Here is a 21,803-nt window from a genome sequence, read left to right as displayed (position 1 = left end):
GCTTGGTAAAATGCTGCAGTACACTTGGGGTGGTCTCAAGGCAGGTGGTCTTTGAAACAGGATTCACTGTATTTTTCTATATAAGGTACATACTAACGAAGGCCTCCGTGATAAATAATAAACTTCACCAAATAAAACCTCACAACAAAGAGCAAGTAAACAAAAATATCAACATTGAAAAGAACAGCAGTATTGCAAGCCACACGCATTCAGAACCCATAAGTCAGGTCCCACAAAATCATGAGGTTTTAAACAGTGCAAAATTTTGGATTATTTTTTATTTGCCTTCAGGCTTTTGTCCTTTATGATGGACATTTTCAAGCTTTTCTTCACAGAGGGCTAGACAATCATATAGAAAAACTTAATTAATTAGCCTCTTACAGTTCATATGGCAACTTCCACCTTCTCTGTGTGTGTATATATATCTTCTTACTATATGTTCCATTCTATGCATCCGATGAAGTGGGCTGTAGCCCACGAAAGCTCATGCTCTAATAAATTTGTTAGTCTCTAAGGTGCCACAAGCATTCCTGTTCTTTTTATAAAAACTGAGATTCTTGTGCAATCACGTCTGCACTTCCACTTAAGTCAATGTAACTTACGTCGCTCGGGGGTGTGAAAAAGCTACCCCCATGAGCGACGCAAGTTACATCAACTTAAAGCAGGGTCCGCACCGTGCTATGCTGGTGAGAGACGCTCTCCTGTCAGCATAGCGTGTCTTCACCAAACGTGCTACAGTGGTGCAGCTGCATTGGTGTAGACTAGCCCTGAGAAGTTCAACATCTATAATTACTGATGGCCATTATACAACAGACATTGGCAGGCTAAGGATGACATTACAAACCTCTTATTTTTTGGGAAAGACCCAGTCAGGAGTAAGAAAATCTAAAACTGGCATCTTAAAAACAGTATAAACAAATATGCACTACAGTATATTTGACAGGATTAAGCAGTTTGGCATAGGCAGGCTAAACATGTAATTAAAAAGAATTCAACGGCAAGGAAAGCTGCCATAATTACACTGCAGCTTTTCTAATGTTGACAAAGCTACTTTTAAAGAATTTTAAAAGCTATAAAGGCCAGTCGATTGAAAAAAGAACGGAAAAAAACCCAAACAAATTCTTACGTATCATTGAACAGAGCCCGATATAATTAAAATGAAGCTGACATAAAGCATAGCCTTCCTCAAAACACACTGTAGTTTTCTTTTTTTCAAAACATCCACCCTCTTCCCATTCAAATCCCTGTGTACTTTCCCTGTGAAGCATTGCAATGATTATCCACCGAATAATGTTATTTAGTTTATATATATAAAGCAATTCAAAAGTAATCAGCATGAAATATGGGATTTAAATAACATTTACAATCTAGCCTGCACAGGAGAACTAAGCTCTCCATAGCACTCGGCTTTGCTTCTCCTCACCCAACATTGTCCAGTGTCAATTCTGTTGTGCCTTTGATTTAACTTTTAGACCACTAGTCCTGCAAAGACATAATACATTGTTTACAACCAAGAATAATCCCACCGATAACTGTAAACTCCTTGGGATGGCGAGCATAGCCAAATTCACCAGTGGTGTAAGCTTATTATGCCGCTCTAAATTCAGGTTTCAGAGTAACAGCCGTGTTAGTCTGTATTCGCAAAAAGAAAAGGAGTACTTGTGGCACCTTAGAGACTAACCAATTTATTTGAGCATGAGCTTTCGTGAGCTACAGCTCACTTCATCGGATGCATCCGATGCTCACGAAAGCTCATGCTCAAATAAATTGGTTAGTCTCTAAGGTACTCTAAATTCATGTATGGATTTAGACTGGCACCAGTTTACCCCAGCACTGAATTTGGCCCAAGTTTTTTAGTGGTCTGGAAAACACTATGAACACTTATTGTGCTAAATAAATAATAAAAACAAAGATTTCTATGAAATAAGTCATACATGCTGACAATAAATAAAGACTTTAAATAGGCAAGCTACTTTTTACATTAATTCTTTGGTTCACTGGCCATTGTTTAATTCTGAAGGCTATGTTAACAAAAAAACATCTAAGGAAAATATCTTCTCTTTACTAAATATTTAAGGCCACAAACATTTATTAATGCTTTTGAAATTTTCCCCTCATATCATAACTACTTCAGAACTCACCATAAAATTAAGAAACGAATCAAAACAGGTAATATAAAGCATGTTTTTGCTGCCTTATGGAACCTCCACAGATTATGAAGTCTGTTAAACATCTCTTTTGACAGCACATGTATTTAAATATTCACCACATATCAGTTTTAAATTACAATATATAACGAGGCATAGCACTATAGAGATGTGTGGATTTTAGTAATAGCTAGACCTGAAATTCCATTCATTCTTATGTCAAAACCACCTTCCCCTCCTCATTTGTATTGTTTAAGAAAAACAGAAACATACAATTATTTTAATTTTACTTGTTTATTTAGATTTATAGAACTATCAGAAGCTCGAAGCACTTAAGCAAATTTTAAAATACCATATCATCAGGTGTGTCAAATAGCTGCATTGTTTCATTCATAATTGCCCCACGTCGAAAATATAATTATGTTGTATCACATTCTGAGGCGGATGCGCTGCACTCCTCTCTTCTTCGTTCCTTGGTGCCGGCCCTGACGGTGGGCGCACATAAATGCCCTGGCAGGCGCCATGGCACCTGCGGGCACCGCGTTGAGGACCACTGGTCCAAATTGTTTGGGATTATAGGGTGAAATCCCATATCAACTGAAGTCAATAGGAGTTTTGGCATTAACTTCAATGGAGCCAGGTGGTCTACCAAATGTGCTGACATACTGTAAAATTACAAAGATTTCAAAAGTTTTAAAGACCCAAACTGGTCACTTCTGTTCATGTGAGTGCTATTTTAGGATGCAAATTGTACACATTCTTATATTTAAAATTTGCCAAAACGAAGAAAACACAAATATCTGATCTACAGTAAAATAGTATACGGGTGCAATTCCACTTGTAATACTTCCAATAACTAGGTTTAAATTGAAATTAAATCTGATATAATTTTAGGAAGAAAAGTGTCAAAATTTGGATTTATACAAAAAGTATTTCATTTTTTTCCCCCCACACAAGCTCATTTTCAGGTGACTGAAAGCTCTATGGAGGCCATTATCCAAAGTTCCAAAAGTCAAATGCAAAGACGCAGTATTTCCAAATAAAGACCCTAACGTTGTAACTGGATGTGTATTTACTGACCCCTCCAACTGCCCCGAGCCTCACAGACTTCACCTTATCCTCCACTGGGCAAGACACAAACCACACAGAGTTTGAGCCAGAATTACAGTAGGAACTATTTATTATTGGAAAATAAGACATTCAAATAGTGGTATGTCAGTGCAACAATTTCCAATGAACTGCTTTGAAGCAGTAAATGAGGAATATGTAATGCTGGAAGAGAACAAGCACTAAAAAGTTATCAATATGCTAGTATCCAAGAAAAAAACATCATAAATATTTTAACATGACCAAGGGGCATATTTTACAAGTTCTAATTCATAGGCTAAACAACAAGACTGGAGCGTGCAAGTTTAGTTTAATTAGAAAAGGAAAAATTTTAGACTGTCCTTACAGTACTGCAAGCACCAATAACCAAACCTAGCAAACAAAGTAGGAAAGATCGTGGGAATCCAGCCTTGTTCTCCTCTGAATGCAAAAAGCCAGGAAAATTCAGAGTTTACACGGATTTCAAGAATCCTTGGATTTCAAGAATCTTACTTTTCACTTCAGTGCAGTAAAGAAGGTTTCCAGATTTGAAACTTTCCATTTGTTAATCAGTTCATATATTTCTCTTCTTTTGCACAGTGATTAATTACACATCTTAGTTCAGAAATGCCATTGTCAGAACAAAACCCATGTAATTTTATAAATTGTCTGCTTTGGAAATACTTCACCTTTATGCTGCCAGCATTTTCCCAATCAAATAAATTCAGAATAGGAGGGCCCATCCAACATCCACGGCAGCCAATCGGTAAAATGCATGCAATACAACTGTTCTTTATGACATTTTCCCTTTGTACTACTGTTAGCTAGTATATGAATAATAATAAAAGAGTAGTAGTAGACAGACTAATTAAATGCCTGTCACCAAATTCTGACAAGACTTACCCTTCATCTAAATCTATTCAAGACAGCAGGTTGAGGAGGGTATAGGAGAGGGCAGAATTTGATCCCTGGAATTTAAATATAATGCAGAATGGTTTCTGTGAAGCTTGAATGCATATGAAAGAGCAAAAGTGAAAATATGACATTTATTTATAATTGACCTATATCCCTTCCAATTACTTCAGTGCAAAGTCCCATTTAATTTAATGGGATCATTTAATTTAATGGGAGTTGACTTGTGTTTATTTTGAAATGCTGCTGATGGAGCAGTAAGCTAGAAAGTTTATATCCATACCTTAGATAAATCCAAGGCTACTGCTTTATATTTCGAGTATTACAATTCAGCAGATTGTAAACTCTTACTGAGGCATCTGAGCTGTATTGTAATAGAAATAAATATTAATACCAAAAATGCTATTTCAGTGAATTCAGATACTCATAGTGAAGCAGGATGTTAATCTTGTATAGTTTCAAAGCCCTACAAAGCACAAATTGCAACACCAGTTATAAGGAACCTTTGCTTATTGTGAAGTTCTTCAATGGGAAATGGTGACTTCAGTACAAGAGAGGGCTATTGTTATTAGTTGTGTAACTGTAGCACCTAGGAGCCCTAGTCACGGACCAGTACCCCATTGTGCTAAGCACTGTACAATCACTGAACAAAAAGACAGTTCACTGTATGTTCCTCCAGCAAGTAGACACAGCAAAGTATTTAAAAGGCTCGTGGTGCTACAGTGGCTACAGAGTGCTACAATGGCTACAGAGCCATTACGTGGCTCATAATGAAATAACACCATTTACTTATTTGTATATCTGCTGCATACAAATGAAAACCTCAGCTCTTCCATATTAATCATAAGAAATAATGTATTAGATACAACAAAGTAAACACATAATAAAATGAATAAAGTTACTTACCTAGGACATCTGAAAATAAACATCTCCTATGATGAAAATAGGGTGTTTTTAATGTTAAGAATCAAGTTATTTCTACCCATTTGAGAAGCACACCAAACTTTCCATAGTAAATGAGATAGAGAAAATTCTAAGGAAGAGTTCATATGAGCTCTACTACGACTCTAAAAGGAAAAATCAGTAAGTAGTATAAATATGAAAATGTGAGTTCTCCAACACATCATATAGAAAAATGACATTCAAACTAAAAGAAAAGTGTTGAACTGTGGAGACAAAAACACCAATAAAACAAGTACAAAATACTTTGTGTTAATATGCTATAGTGCTGTTACTCTACTTTGCTTACAGTATAGGCTTGGCTTTCCACTTTGTAATCATGTTTACATAATGAGAACCAATCTGTGACTATTACAGATGGCCATTGTATAAAACAATAGTCTTGACCGATATCAACCACCCCTAAGATTCGCCAAAGTGTTGGTCAATGAGGTGGTGGATTTCATGTTAATTAAATATATCTTACAGTATCCTAAAAATGCACTATATTTTAATGAGTAATACAGAACCAAAATATAAGGTATGGTAATTCATTCTTTGGATCTTCTCGAAGCAGTTCACTGTAGGCCAGATCCTGCTCTCATATCACTTTACTCACAGAACTCATCCCACTGACTATTCATATGAGCAAAACAACCTGATAGTATCATGTTTAAGGAATTTTTGTTACTTATATATGGTGCACTGCACTAACCAAATACAATGTTTTAGTGGTAACTACGGTTCAAAGCCAACAAACAAGAGCCGGGGGTCAGCTCAGTAGTGGCTCTGCCCCCATACAGTCTTTCATGGTAATAGAATTGGATTATAATAGAATTGGATTATATTTTATCAAGTGTGATGATTATTTTTCATGCATTAAACTTATTCTTAATTCACTGTTTGATCAAACCAGTTTTCATTTTGTTGTTGATGATGCTTCTGAACTTGAAGAAAATTAAATAAAGTTAGGCTCAGTACAGAATATCTTTCTTGCCCATTCCAATTCACTTGTACTATTGCCAGCAAATAAAATTGAAAGATATCTATTTTTATGGCAAAATTCTGCTCTCAGATCAAGGTGGCTGATTTCAGCTCCAACTTTCTACTCTCCCTGACTGCATGGAATGTTCTTTGATATCAATGTAGAACGCTGCACACATAGAAGGAGCAGAATATCAGAGTCAAGAGCCATCATATGAACATTAGTTAATAATACTGATTGATCATCTTAATTGATAACTAAAGTTTCACACATTTCATATAAGAACATGTCCTCTGCTTTAACAGAGCAAAAGGGGAGAGCAACCCTCATGCACTCTGTAAATACACGTTTAAAAAAAAAAAAAAAAAAACAGAAATCAAGGGGCCAAATTCAGCCATGATTTCTGCCTCATAAAACCCCACTTAGGGTTTGATTGGATGACAAGTGTGTTTGGAAATTGTTTCAGGATGTTTGAGTACACCATTTTATCTGAGATATGTTGTTCCTGTTTATTAATGAATAAATCTTAACCCACAGACAAACACTTATGCCATACTTCTTTCAATCCACAGTAGTAGTGTCAGATTATTAGGTACTTGTTAACAATATATTTCATGGACTTACACATAACTTACAAACACTATTGACAAGAAATATTACATGGACAAATGATTTCTAATCAGCTCACTCCCCTGTGTTTTTTAAAATGCTAATGAGTGATGTGTACCAATTGATAGGCAGGAATATCTGCATGAACATTCCAGTTGTTCTGTCTTAAACATGCTTTTTAGGTCTTGGACAAGGATAAATAACATTAAATTTCTATGCTAGAAATGATGAAAAATCAATGTATTTTAGAGGCCTAAAATCAATGGAGTTACACTGATGTAAAACTGGAGTAACATAGTTGTGAAGCAGGCCTTATTATATATATGTGCCCATCCATATTTATTTCTAATGCAATCCAACCAGTAGGATCTAGGTGCCCAATGTAATTTCTACATCAATAAAATTGAAAAATTAAGAATGAAATACAGTTGTGAAGAAACTGTAGTGATAACTTATGAGACCCTCATGATGTTCATATTAAAATTTGCCATTAATTTCAACAGGAGAAAGTGATATGGAGTTGTATTATCATGATTTTTGTAAGTATACAAAGGTTGGAACCAACCCTGCCTACTGGGTGCGTTCGCTCTGTAGAGAATAAAAATCAGACTAAGACCTTGATCATGCAGAGAGATCCATGTGTGCATAAAAATTTGGTCATATAATCTCTTTGCAAGACTGGGGCCTAAGATACTGTGATGTTAACATATATATAGTGATGTTGGCATATAGGTCCTATTCCTGAAAACTTATATTCTTATAAGTAGTCCCATTGACAGACTACTTGAATGTATAAGGGTTGCAAAATTGTCAATATACTTTATTAAGCATTTGCTATCTAGAAAAAGACACATGAAAAGAAGTAAAATTAATGCATTACAGAGTATTTTGTTAATTATAAAGGCAAGCTGTTGAATTTATTTTTGTTCTATATGTCATTCATTATAGTAGCAATATTTACATTATTATAATTGAGACGGTCAATTTTCTGTTCTAAACTATTTCTGTTTCAGAGAAAATATAATTTAGCAGTAAAAATAAAATTTAAACTGCCTTCAGTTTAGAATACAAAATCTCATCTCAGAAAGGAATTTAATTTTATATATATTCAAGCACTAAAAATTATTTGGCTATTTTTAAGTAAAAAAAGCCATCAATCAAAAATATATAGGTTCAGAATATTTTTTCAGCAGTGCTGTAATTCCAGAAAGGCCTCCATTTCAATATGACAATTTGAAGGCCATAAATCCATTCCTTTTGCTATTTTGAAAATAAAACGTAAAGGACTTGATTTTCATAATTAGACACACAATTACATGCACAGTTACCTGCCTAATACACATGCACAATGTAATTGTGTATGTGAATTCAATAATAAAGTGTCAGTTGAATGTGGAAATGTCCAGTTACACATTCAATTACCAATCTGCACACTTAATTGCAGTAAATGCATAGACAAATTAGTCATGCATTTTTTGAGCATAATTACATATGTTTAATTTTGTACATCAGGTCCCAAATCACTAAGAGCTAATTCTTGCTCTCTTTAACGGCAGTGGCAAAACTGCCATTGATTTAAATGGAAGCAAAATCAGGTGTTAAGATGTCTTGTTTTATAAATAAGTTAATGTTCATTAAATCAAATGGAAAGCACTGTGAGCATTTTTAGAGATCTTTCCATGCTCCACAAGTATGCACCTGCAAGAATCTGATTCATAGTCTATCTAATATATTGGATGAATGAGTTGCTAAATAAGTCTTGGCACAACACACCCATTAAGACCGAAAAAATCATTGTAATATATTCACTCAACTGTATCCACAATGACTGTACAGATCATAATAGATCAGAGGGACCATTACGGGCTAAAGCTCACACATTCAATAAAGTAAACACTGCCAACAAAGCTGCAAGAATTCATCCACATCATCATACTTTGAAGGGATTCCATAACCTAATGCAAGTTTCCAAAATCATAGTATTCTTTATTGAATAGGACCCCATCAGATTAATTACTTCTAAGACATTTCTAAATAGGTCCTGACACAAATTCTACAAGACTTCATTAGTACTATACAGTAAATTTAATTTATTTTAAAAGATATGTAATTACATATTTCTAGTGTAACAGGGATATGGAGTAAATTATTATTTCAACTAGAAAACTGTTTAATTACATAGTACTAAATAAATATAATGGAGATGTTTAAAAATTGTATTTACATTAGAAAGCATACCTGGAATATATTAAATACAAATAACTTCTTGAATTAATGCAATGTACAATAAATATATTAGGGAAAGTCAGGAAACAAACAGTTAAGCTTCCTTGAGTGTACTCATTTCCAATTTTTTTTAACTGTGCAATCATAATGTTGGATTAATGAAGTTTTCTGCATTTAATTTCCATGTGTTTATTTTTTAGAAAAAAGAAAAGATGCCTCTTTGCTACCTTAAGGTAACACAGGCCCTCAAAGGGACAGATATTTAAAGACTTTGGGGAACATAAAGATGCAAACAGGCACATAGAGGGATTTTCAAAAGCACCTAGGCACCTAATTCTCAAGTCTTTAAACAAGCATAAGTTTATATCTCTATGACATATATTGACAAATGCAGATTTCTGAAAGAACACACACACACTGCATCTCTTCTGAAGTGAAAACACTCATGAGGGAGAAATCCTGATTCCACTGAAGTCAATGGTAAAAGTTCTATAGACATCAACAGAGCCAGGATTTCACCTTCAGACTAAGTGAAATGTTACATTACACATGTACAATACTTAGTTTTCAATCATTCAAACTTTATCAATAGCCAACCCATTTTTTTCAAATTTGTTGTGGAGATACTCTTCACTAAGGATCAATTACATTCAAAATTTCAAAGTTTAGCTATTTTTAAGTTAGCTGTGTGGAACAAAAGATGATGCTTATTTTTTTAAAGGAGGTGGAGAAATGTATGGATTTTATACAACCTGCACTTTTTGCCAGTTATTTGATATCTATGTGTATGTTTTCATTTCGGGGGCGCGGGAGGGAAAGAATCAAGGCCTGAAAAGCTTTATTCAAATTTAAACAAACAAACCATCTTTGACCAGAGACTAATATGAACAATTTGAGTCAAAAAGATAAGCTTTCTAGAGAGTTGACCCTGTGAAAACAGGTTACAACTGAAACTGTTTTTTTCATCATTATAGTTTTCTCTACCAAATGCTCACTATAATCTCTATTTACAAAGCACAAAGTGATTGATAATCAATTCAGGTGATTTCACTTTGTTTTGTTCAATTTGCACAGCAACATGAATTAAAGATAGGAAGGATTTTTACTCTCATCTTTGTAATGATCTTCGTAAATTCACATTTAAACATAGTTTCTGTAGTTGATTAACAACGCATTTGGCTGCAGTATGTTTTCTGCTAGCAGCAAAAATACCAAACCTCCCCCCCGCACACACCTCTAAAACAACTGACAACGTTGCAGCGCAATCCCTACTCGGCCGGAATTAACTTATTTTCTTTGGCTCTGAAGTTCATAAGCTAAACTAATTTGTATTTTAGCAACTATTAGAGACACTGAAGTTCCCAAGAGAAGAAAAAATGTACATTTCCAACCCGTTAAGCGTCTATTTCCCATCCCTTGGGCTATTAAACGACAATGACACTACTGAAGTGTGGTGTGAAAAGCAGACACGAGGGAAAATACAGCTCCTGAGATAAACTTGAAAATGATAATAAATTACTCAAGCCTTTTATTTGTTGCTGCTTTGGAAACTATCTGGGACGCAACATGCCCCCAGGGCCCTCTGAGACTGCTGCATGTGCACCATCCTCTGCACTTGAACTTCCTTTCCTTTGTGCTCAGTTAAATACTGGGAAGAAGCTTTACTCACCAAAGCAATGCACCAACTCCACCCTCCAGCCAGCCGCCCCATCCCAAGAATGCACAACGCAGCTACCCAGACAGCGCGCAACGCCACAGTCCTGCTCCGGAACGCTCGGCCGGCCAGGGGCCCAGCCTCTCCGCACCTTCAGCCAATCAGAAGGCCGGGGCCAAGGCTACGTTGAAAGTGTGCTTTTTAATTGGCTAGTCAATTAGCGTGGCTGCCGGATCAGCTGTGAAATAGAGTCGCTCGGCCAGCCTAGCAGCCTGTCATTTGCCTATGCAGGCAGGAGGGGCTCGGAGAGACAGTAAATCTTGCAGGGAACCAGTCGTTTTGGAGGGACCTACCTGGTGCCAAGGCTATCCGGCTCAGCTCCAGGAGCTGGCTGTGTTCCTGGGGTAGGACCGCTCTTGAAACTGCGATTCCCCTCAAACGACCGTCAGTCGTTTGGGAAACCCACTTTCCGCGACTCTGGTGGGGCCTGAGTTTTCCCTTCTCTAAGAGGCAAGGAAAATCCAACCAGCAACACCCTGTCCTCCCGCCCCTCTGACACTCATCCCTGAACGCCGGGTACCAAAACCCTCCCAGGCCCCGCAACGGGAGGCAACCCTAATTCGCAGCTGAAAAAACCTTCCCAGAACCTCCCTACCCCAGCTGCCCAAGCGCTCTCACATCCCAGGGGAGAGGAGCTCTGAACTTTCCCCTCAAGCTGCCAAAGACCCTCCCACGCCCACCAGGGCAACAAAAAGTGTCATCAAGCCCCTCACTGCCAAAAACCTTTACCGGGTCACCTGTCAAGTGCCCTGGACCAGATCTTCCCACCCCAGCCTGCACCAAGTGTCCGGAGCCCTCCGCCTGCCCCTGCCCAACAAACCCACCGCGGCAAGTTGGCAGACTCCCCCCAGCCCCCGCTAGCTGTGCCCCGATGCCCCCAGGAACCACAGTTCTCTCTGATCCCCTGGGACCGGGGCCCCCGTTCCCCACCTGTCCCCCACGCCCAGCCAGCCAGCGGCGCCCCCTTCCACCCGCTGCCCCACCGTGCTTGCTGCAGCCGAGTTTTTTCACCCATTGTCTCCTCTCACACCTCCTGTTTCATCAGCTTCTGCGCTGTCTTCTCACGCCCGCTCCATTCCCCCTGCCAGCCACCTTCACCCCCGCTGCCCCTGGTGTCTTCACCCCCGCTTCGCCCTTACCTGAGAGCCGTGAGGCGAGCCCGGGGGCAGCGGTGGCTTGACAGAGCCCGGCTCGCTCCCAGAGCACTCCGGTGTTAACAGCCGAGGACGCGGGCTACACTCAGAGGGAACCGGCAGCGCCGTGTGCACACAAGCGGCGCGGTCTGCCCCCTACTGCAGTGAGCGGAGAGCGCTGCCGGCCATTGCTGTCCGCTCTGCACCTCGGTGGAGGGGGAGCCTGGGACAATGAGCCCCACAAAGGTCTCCCGGCCGGCTGCGGACCTAGATAACCGGTCGTATGCGGAGTATCATGCAAGCCACAGCAACCACAAGTACTCCTTTTCTTTTAGAGAAAGGGGAAGGGCTCTCCTTGCCAAGGGAAGCGACTGAACATTGCAAGCTGGGGAAAGACTGACCTGGGCTTTCTCTGAAACGAAACCACCGACACCGAGACCATTTGCAGGATTAGGCAGCTAAAGGGGGGGGGGGGGATCTTGTTCACCGTTTTCCTTTTCTTCTCACTTCCCCCTTTCAATTAAAGCTGGTTCTCCTGTGATTGTGGTATGAACTAAAGGACACATATCTCTCCCTTAACTTTATAGCCCTTCCAGGAAACATTTATTATATTGGAAGTTTTCTGGGACCCATTTCAGTCCTCATGGTGCTAATCAAATACGTTGTAGTCTGGCGGCTAAAGAGTCTGACAGTTTTTCAGAAATATTGTGGTTTAAATCCTGTTAGGTTGGTACCTCTCCTAAAATATCTATTACTCCCCCCCCCCCCATCGATGTTATTCTAAATTATCTTTTACATCTAATCTAACTGCAAAAACAATGGGGGAAATTATACCAGATTAAAAAAAAAATCACATGTACAAAGGTAAGTTAGAGAAAAGAAAAACAGCTGAGCCATATAAAGAAGGGATAACTATGCCATGTTAGGAAAGGGGCAGCGTTTTAATGATCGAGTTAAATAAAACAATTAAGACTAACTTGCTCCCAGTCCTCTAATTCAGATGTCCCTTATGTGGGTTTGTACCAAAATTAATCCTAATTCCTTCTTGTTCCAGTGTTTCACTGACACTTTTAACAAAGCAGTTGAAAGAGACTTCACATCCTATGTTTTTTATATAATTTGCCTTTTTACATATGTGAAATATTTTAGCTGAGATAAAAATTACTGTGTGCTCTTTTTTCTGACAAAATACAAGGCATAGTCAATTATAGAATGCAGCTTTGTATTCAGACCTAAGGGTGGACAGGGTTTTGTTTTATCACTTTAAAATGTGACTGTTAATATATACATTTGTTGCTCAAAATATTACTGTGTTAAGTTTGAAAAATATAAATGAGGTGTTTGCTTCTCTAAAACTGCTTCATTTTAACTGACCCTTGCCCTTGGAAACAAGGAGTCTTTGAAAAATAAGCTGCTCTGACCATTTTACTGTAATACACAAAATAATTATTTTTATATGCACTCCATATTTTCTGCTTTACTATTCACAATGTGTTAATTATGAAGCATGTCCTTCAAATTTAGGAGATCTTACAGATTAGTACAGCTCATGGAATATTATGTCCCTTGTTCATCCAGTTCCTCATTTAAAAGGGTCTCTCTCCTAACTCTTTGGGCTCGAATTTGTCAGTTTCAGCATGGAGAAGCTCAAGGTTAAAACAGAGTAAATTCATTTCTCCAGTCCAGCAGGAGGTGCTTTCACAGAAATACATTTTGTTTTCTTTCCAGTAACAAACACATCTACTGAAGGCTTTTATACCGTGTGTTCTTTGGAAATCAACACAGGGATTAGAATCTTTCTTAACTGAGCATAGAATTTTATCTAAATGCTTTTCTTTTGTAGTTCATTTAAAAACTAGATGCTAGTGTATCCCAAATACAAAAATATCAACATCTGCATTCTCATCCCAGGCCCCTTTTTCCTTGTATCATGGGGAAAACGTGTATGTGATGCAACACAAATGCAAAACCATGGAGAACTCAACTCATTATCCTGTCTCAGAGGCAGAGATTATTGGCTGAACTAGAAGATGTGGGGAAATGGCCTTAATCACAAATATTTCTAGAGGGCCCTTGGGGAAATCAGGGCTATAAATAGGGTCCTACCAAATTCAAGGTCCATTTTGGTCAATTTCACCGTCATAGGATTTTTTAAATCGTTAATTTCATGGTTTCAGATACTTAAATCTGAAATTTCATGGTGTTGTAACCATGGGGTTCCTGACCCAAAAGGGGGTCATGATCAGGGGTTCACAAGGCTATTGTAGGGGGGATCACGGTTTTGCCACCCTTCTGTACTGCTGCCTTCAGAGCTGGGTGGCTAGAGGGCAGCTGCTGGTTGGGCTGGTGAGGGTCGCATGGTATGGAGGGAGGGGTTGTCACTTTTTCAGAGGCAGTAGGGCTGGCATTACAGGTGAGTGATGTGGGTTACCATGTAGGGCCGTGTGTGTCACCATTTCCCTTTCCTACCCATGCCAGGATCTCTGTGCCCCCTCATTTCCCTTCTATCCATGCCCACCATCCTCCCTTTTCTCTGCATCAGGGGCTCTGTGTGTTCCCCCTACACTCCATGCCCAGTGCTAAGGGTTCTGTTTATCTGCCATGTAATGCCTCCATATACCATTGTCCCCCATTTCCCCTCCCATTCTAGGGTATCTATGTGCCCCCATTCCACCTTTCCCCCATGCCCCTATTTTTCTCTTCCTCTCATGCCCTTATTCCCCTTTCTCCCTATATCAGGGTCCCCATTTTCTGTCAGGGTCTCTATGTACCTCCCACATTTTTCCCTTCCCCTCCACTGCCCTTATTTCTTTTCTTTCTGTCAGGGATGTAAGTCATTCAGGGTTCAACATCTTTTTTACCTGTATTGGGAGTCTCAGCAGAGTTGAGATGGGTATCTTCCATTTCCTCTTTCTGAAACATTCCCTGAAATTTTGGAATAGATTGGATGTGGCATTCAAAAGCTATCAGGAAAGAGACAGACAATCAGTGTACTGTTAGGCCTTGTAAGCTCAACCAACAATTAAAATGACACCTATATCATATGAAAATCAAGAAATAGGAAAAAGGCAGCTTAAAGCAAACATGATTGAGTACATCCCCTTCATTACAGTATGTAAAAGCTACAATCTGAAATAAATAATTGCTAATAAGACTGGATGTTAAGAAGAATATTAATAACTAATTACTAGAAGAAGTGGGAATTTTTTATCAGAATAATTTTCTGAGGAAAATTCACTTTTTATGTAATCAAAATGGGTCTGTGGGTTTGCCTGAAAATTTTCAATTTTCCATCAGAAAATCATTCCCAGCTCTGTCTCTTTTCCCCTCCCCACTCAATAGCCTTCCTGGTGGTCTGGTGGGGAGCTCAAGCTTTCAGGCTCCCCAGCTCCAGGGCAGCCAATGGGTAAACTGTCTCAGAGCTGGAGTTACCAGACTCCCCAGCTCTGGCAGACTGCACCAGGGAGAAGGCTCACAGGGTTTCCAGGCTGTGGGCTCATTCACTGTCCCAAAGCTGGGTCTCCTAGGGCTTCTCCGCAGCCCAGGAGCACCGTCTCCTAATCTCTCTGAGCAGTCCAGTTCCTTCCTGTTTGGCTGCTGGGACTTTGGGCAGCTCAGGGAGCCTCAGCATAATTTAGAAAAAGATCATAACAAAATTATGTTTTGACTTTTCCTAAACTATCTTTAAGAATTTCCATTCTGCCAGAAATTTCAAAATTTCAGGGACTGGGAGGAGGATGGGTAGTTTTTGGAATTTTCTGCAGAATGGGAATTCCAGTTTGTGGCCATCTGTACTAACAATTGCTAAAATTATTTTCTTTGAAACTCATTATTCATTTTTAAAAAATAAGGATTTTGTTTTCTAAACTTTCTACTGTAACTTTAGAAATCATCCTTTAGGGAAAAATCCTCCTCTCTGATCCACACTGCAGGTCCATCTCGCATATCCTTCTCTTTTTCTGTACATGAAATTCCCATTTTACCCTTAGAATGTCATGTGCATGAAAAATATTTTAAATGTCCAAGAGGAATCTAAATGAAAAACTAAGTTAGTTCAATAAACAAATTTTGGACTGCAAAATGAATCTTAGCCACAAACCAACTCTTTTTGAGTTTTAACACTTAGGATGTTATATTCCTGGTTTTGATATTTAATGTTTTTAATTCATGATGTGTGAAAGTCACAAGTTCAAAGCCTAGGTAAACACCTTGTTTACTAAGGAACTAAGTAAAGGTAGGAGCCTAAAATATAGCCTTTCAGGCAATTACACTAGTGAATGGGCTACAGCAGGAGCTAATGGGCCTCCGCACATTTATGTTAGAATTTCCAGCCACTGCACTTGAATCAACATGGATACAATGTCCCATTCACCCCCACACTTTACCATATAATATTGTAACTAATTTTGTAGCTGTAACTAGAATAACTAAAATGTATATTGTAAATATCTACTGCTAAGTGATTGTCTCATCCCCCTGGTTTTATCTTATGAAAACTCTGATGTCATATCTAAATGGGGTCAATATCCAAATGATTCTTAACTGCTTTCTCATCAACAGAGTATCTATCTTGGTATAAACCATGCTATCTTTCTATATTGGAGACATATGGAGACTTTAGTTGGAATCTTACCTGAGTAAGGAGTCCTGCATGAGACCCTGGGTTTGCACCTCTTGTCGATGTCAAGTGAGTGTTGTTATTGTTGTAGGAACATAGTTATGTCCATCTCACTATACTATACGAAACCCACTCCTCAACAGACCTAAACATGACTCCCTAAGTGTACCTTGGGGATCATTTTTATAATTTACACACTACACTCCATCAGAGTTAAATGGTTCTGCGCTAGCAAAGCGGCGTCCTGGTCTTGCGAATGTTACAAGATAAAATATTGAATACTTAAGACTAGAAAACACAGTTCTGTGCTTTGTTCATATCTGTAGAATTTAACGACAGATTTTATTTTATTACGTTATGTACTCATGCGGAAAGTATTCACAACAGAATACGAAACAATTCATCAAAAAAGCATTAGTATTAAATCTGCATTGGCTCATGGTTATAGTTAATAAGCACAGGAATTTTCTTTCTGATGTGGGAAGTTATAAAATCTGGCTCTGATTCTGAACTTACACTGGTTTTACATTTGTTGAGGTCCATTGATTTCAATGGAGCTATTGCTGCACACCAATGTTAGAGTTATCATAATCAGCCTGTTTCTGTCTTTCTTTCTTTCTTTCTTTCTTTTTTTTTTTTGAATGATCTTACAAATATAATTTGGCTTGGCAGAATTCAATTTTTATTTTTTTAAATATTTTGATGGATAATATTAATGTTTATTTTTAAACTTTTTTATTTTTATCTATTTAAATTTCACAGTTGCACAAAATTATGAGTTTTAAGCATTTTTAATTATCAGTTTAAATTTTCACAATTGTGGGAAATTGGGGATGGTCAGATAATGGGCGAGCAAACAGTTATTTTAAAACAGTAGATGTTGAGATTCAAAAAGTTAAAGATTTATAACTGTTAAAATAGAATTTGTCAGCATCACATCTCAAAATATCCAAAGTAAATATCCTTAAATCAAATGCTAAAAAGTTTTCAAGAAGTATTTTTCTTACAGTGCCTATCTGTAAACTTCAACCAATGGAAATATTTTTTCATTGTTTGTGTGTGTACAGTTCAATTGATTTTTACCAACATTTACTGATAAAAATCAATTACTTCCAAGCCTAAATATAATCAGTGGAATACAAGCTACCTTAAATATTTGTATGAGATTGTCAAAGATATTTTAGTTCTCTGGCTTACAAATCCTGCCACCCCCATTCATGTGAATAAATCTTATTTACATGAACATAAAAATGGCCATACTGGGTCAAACCAATGGTCCATCTACCTCAGTAGCCTGTCTTCTGTCTTCTGTCTTCTGACTGACTGGTCAGTGCGAAATGCTTCAGAGGGAATGAACAAAACAGGGCAATTTCAAGTAATCCATCCCGTCATCCAGTCTGAACATCTAGCAGTTGGAAGTTTATAGACACCTTGAGCTTGGGGCTGAGGCCCTGACCATCTTGGCTAATAGTCATCGAATTCATCTGATTCTTCCGGCAGCTCACGGAAGCTACTAGATCGCATGCCCTGATTCTCATGGGTGACTTTAATTTTCCTGATATCTGCTGGGAGAGCAATACAGCGGTGCATAGACAATCCAGGAAGTTTTTGGAAAGCGTAGGGGACAATTTCCTGGCGCAAGTGCTAGAGGAGCCAACTAGGGGGGGTGCTTTTCTTGACCTGCTGCTCACAAACCGGGTAGAATTAGTGGGGGAAGCAAAAGTGGATGGGAATCTGGGAGGCAGTGACCATGAGTTGGTTGAGTTCAGGATCCTGACGCAGGGAACAAAGGTAAGCAGCAGGATACGGACCCTGGACTTCAGGAAAGCAGACTTCGACTCCCTCAGGGAACGGATGGCCAGGATCCCCTGGGGGACTAACTTGAAGGGGAAAGGAGTCCAGGAGAGCTGGCTGTATTTCAAGGAATCCCTGTTGAGGTTACAGGGACAAACCATCCCGATGAGTCGAAAGAATAGTAAATATGGCAGGCGACCAACTTGGCTTAATGGTGAAATCCTAGCGGATCTTAAACATAAAAAAGAAGCTTACAAGAAGTGGAAGGTTGGACATATGACCAGGGAAGAGTATAAAAATATTGCTCGGGCATGTAGGAATGTTATCAGGAGGGCCAAATCGCACCTGGAGCTGCAGCTAGCCAGAGATGTCAAGAGTAACAAGAAGGGTTTCTTCAGGTATGTTGGCAACAAGAAGAAAGCCAAGGAATGTGTGGGCCCCTTACTGAATGAGGGAGGCAACCTAGTGACAGAGGATGTGGAAAAAGCTAATGTACTCAATGCTTTTTTTGCCTCTGTTTTCACTAACAAGGTCAGCTCCCAGACTGCTGCGCTGGGCATCACAAAATGCGGAAGAGATGGCCAGCCCTCTGTGGAGATAGAGGCGGTTAGGGACTATTTAGAAAAGCTGGACGTGCACAAGTCCATGGGGCCGGACGAGTTGCATCCGAGAGTGCTGAAGGAATTGGCGGCTGTGATTGCAGAGCCACTGGCCATTATCTTTGAAAACTCGTGGCGAACCGGGGAAGTCCCGGATGACTGGAAAAAGGCTAATGTAGTGCCAATCTTTAAAAAAGGGAAGAAGGAAGATCCTGGGAACTACAGGCCAGTCAGCCTCACCTCAGTCCCTGGAAAAATCATGGAGCAGGTCCTCAAAGAATCAATCCTGAAGCACTTGCATGAGAGGAAAGTGATCAGGAACAGCCAGCATGGATTCACCAAGGGAAGGTCATGCCTGACTAATCTAATCGCCTTTTATGATGAGATTACTGGTTCTGTGGATGAAGGGAAAGCAGTGGATGTATTGTTTCTTGACTTTAGCAAAGCTTTTGACACGGTCTCCCATAGTATTCTTGTCAGCAAGTTAAGGAAGTATGGGCTGGATGAATGCACTATAAGGTGGGTAGAAAGCTGGCTAAATTGTCGGGCTCAACGGGTAGTGATCAATGGCTCCATGTCTAGTTGGCAGCCGGTATCAAGTGGAGTGCCCCAAGGGTCGGTCCTGGGGCCGGTTTTATTCAATATCTTCATAAATGATCTGGAGGATGGTGTGGATTGCACTCTCAGCAAATTTGCGGATGATACTAAACTGGGAGGAGTGGTAGATACGCTGGAGGGGAGGGATAGGATACAGAAGGACCTAGACCAATTGGAAGATTGGGCCAAAAGGAATCTGATGAGGTTCAATAAGGATAAGTGCAGGGTCCTGCACTTAGGACGGAAGAACCCAATGCACAGCTACAGACTAGGGACCGAATGGCTAGGCAGCAGTTCTGCAGAAAAGGACCTAGGGGTGACAGTGGACGAGAAGCTGGATATGAGTCAGCAGTGTGCCCTTGTTGCCAAGAAGGCCAATGGCATTTTGGGATGTATAAGTAGGGGCATAGCGAGCAGATCGAGGGACGTGATCGTTCCCCTCTATTCGACATTGGTGAGGCCTCATCTGGAGTATTGTGTCCAGTTTTGGGCCCCACACTTCAAGAAGGATGTGGATAAATTGGAGAGAGTCCAGCGAAGGGCAACAAAAATGATTAGGGGACTGGAACACATGAGTTATGAGGAGAGGCTGAGGGAGCTGGGATTGTTTAGCCTGCAGAAGAGAAGAATGAGGGGGGATTTGATAGCTGCTTTCAACTACCTGAAAGGGGGTTCCAAAGAGGATGGCTCTAGACTGTTCTCAATGGTAGCAGATGACAGAACGAGGAGTAATGGTCTCAAGTTGCAGTGGGGGAGGTTTAGATTGGATATTAGGAAAAACTTTTTCACTAAGAGGGTGGTGAAACACTGGAATGCGTTACCTAGGGAGGTGGTAGAATCTCCTTCCTTAGAGGTTTTTAAGGTCAGGCTTGACAAAGCCCTGGCTGGGATGATTTAACTGGGAATTGGTCCTGCTTTGAGCAGGGGGTTGGACTAGATGACCTTCTGGGGTCCCTTCCAACCCTGATATTCTATGATTCTATGATTCTATGCTTTTGGTCTTCACTTTAATAGACCCATTGATGTAACCATGGAGTTTTCTCACATGCATAGGAATTACTGAAACTTTTTAAGTTACTTGTTTGTTACTTGTCTGTACAGCGCTTAGTACAATGAGGCCCTGCTCCTTGACTGGATTCCTAGGTGTTTTGATAATATAAATGAATAAATCTAAGTTTCTAGTTTGCAAAAAAAATATTATGTAGTAAGCAATACACAATATTGTAAGTGATGCTAATGTACATTTCTACTGACTGTTATCCTGGTTTTTTAAATTGAACTGAAACCCTTTTATCCATGTCATAATTTGTCCCAAAAATATTTATAGCTTCTTACATTTCAATGTATTCTAGTTGTTGAAAAATAAAAGGGTTTTGAAATAGCCCCGAACAATTCTTTCCCCTTTAGGGTACTGTATCCTGCCTTGCAGAGGAAATAGATTTAGTGATCAAATAGTTCCTTTCCATCACTAAGAGCTATGGGTGAAATCCTGGCCCCGTTGAATTTAGTAGTAAAACTCCTATTGACTTCCATGGGACCAGGATTTCACCCTATGACACTGTTAATTTGATTTCCATATTTCATTGAATGACCATTGCAAAACCATCTAGGCCACTGTACAGAACAAAGCAATAATTAAAATAATCCCATCTGAATAACTCAGATATAGCAGCCCTCCTTGCCACCAAGAACAAATGGGTAAAAAGAAAAATAACGTCTTAGTTAGAGTTAATGAAGACACCTGAGTGCTTGAATAGATTTTGAGTACAGCTAACCAAAGAACATCCAGTGGACATCTTCAGGGATGGAATTAGGGTGACCAGATGTTTCGATTTTATAGGGATAATCCCAATACTTGGGGCTTTTTTTTAAATATGGGCTCCTATTACCCCCCATCCCGTCCCAATTTTTCACACTTGCTATCTAGTCACCCTAGATGAAATTCCACTGAAATCATAAAAGCCACGAGCCACACAGAGGCTAGGAGAACTTTAGGCATTGTTAAGAGGCATACTGTGGTACAAATGTATGACTGAAAGAAATTTTATGGGGATCAGTCTATACCCACATCACTCCTGTTGGTTTGTTTCTTTCTGGTAAACTTAGCAGGGGAGCCTTCAGTATATGTGGGGTTTTGTAATACAGTATGAAATTGTTCCAAATTTAATCTGGCAGTATTATATATTAAATTACAGTTGAAATAACTGTAAAATTGTAAAGCAGTAATTGTTATGTGCCAGCCACAATTTTGGGACTTAACAAATAAATAATAATACATTATAACAAAAAATGTATTATTGATTCAATAACTATTCAAGGCTATTATATTGAATACTCCAGGCAAATGCTGTATATACTTTCTATCTCCTTCAGAGTTAAAGTTTTATAATGATCGTCAAGGTTCCTTCCCCACTTTGAACTCTAGGGTACAGATGTGGGGACCT

General features: G+C 39.2%; 1 protein-coding gene across 2 annotated transcripts in view; it reads right to left on the bottom strand.

Moving 5' to 3' along the window:
* LYPD6 (LY6/PLAUR domain containing 6) overlaps positions 1–11,843 on the bottom strand; it is a 66,616-nt gene extending 54,773 nt beyond the window's left edge. The window contains exon 1 of one of the 2 annotated variants that reach the window (XM_073304729.1): positions 11,758–11,843. The gene's annotated coding sequence lies outside the window, so the exon portion shown is untranslated. Of the gene's footprint in view, positions 1–10,573; positions 10,598–11,757 lie in introns of those variants that run through there. The other variant, XM_073304730.1, reaches the window with a different exon arrangement.
* Positions 11,844–21,803: the final 9,960 nt, after the last annotated feature.

Source organism: Lepidochelys kempii, chromosome 11, assembly GCF_965140265.1.
Source record: "Lepidochelys kempii isolate rLepKem1 chromosome 11, rLepKem1.hap2, whole genome shotgun sequence".
NCBI lineage: Eukaryota > Metazoa > Chordata > Testudines > Cheloniidae > Lepidochelys > Lepidochelys kempii.
This window is presented reverse-complemented; position numbering and strand designations above follow the sequence as displayed.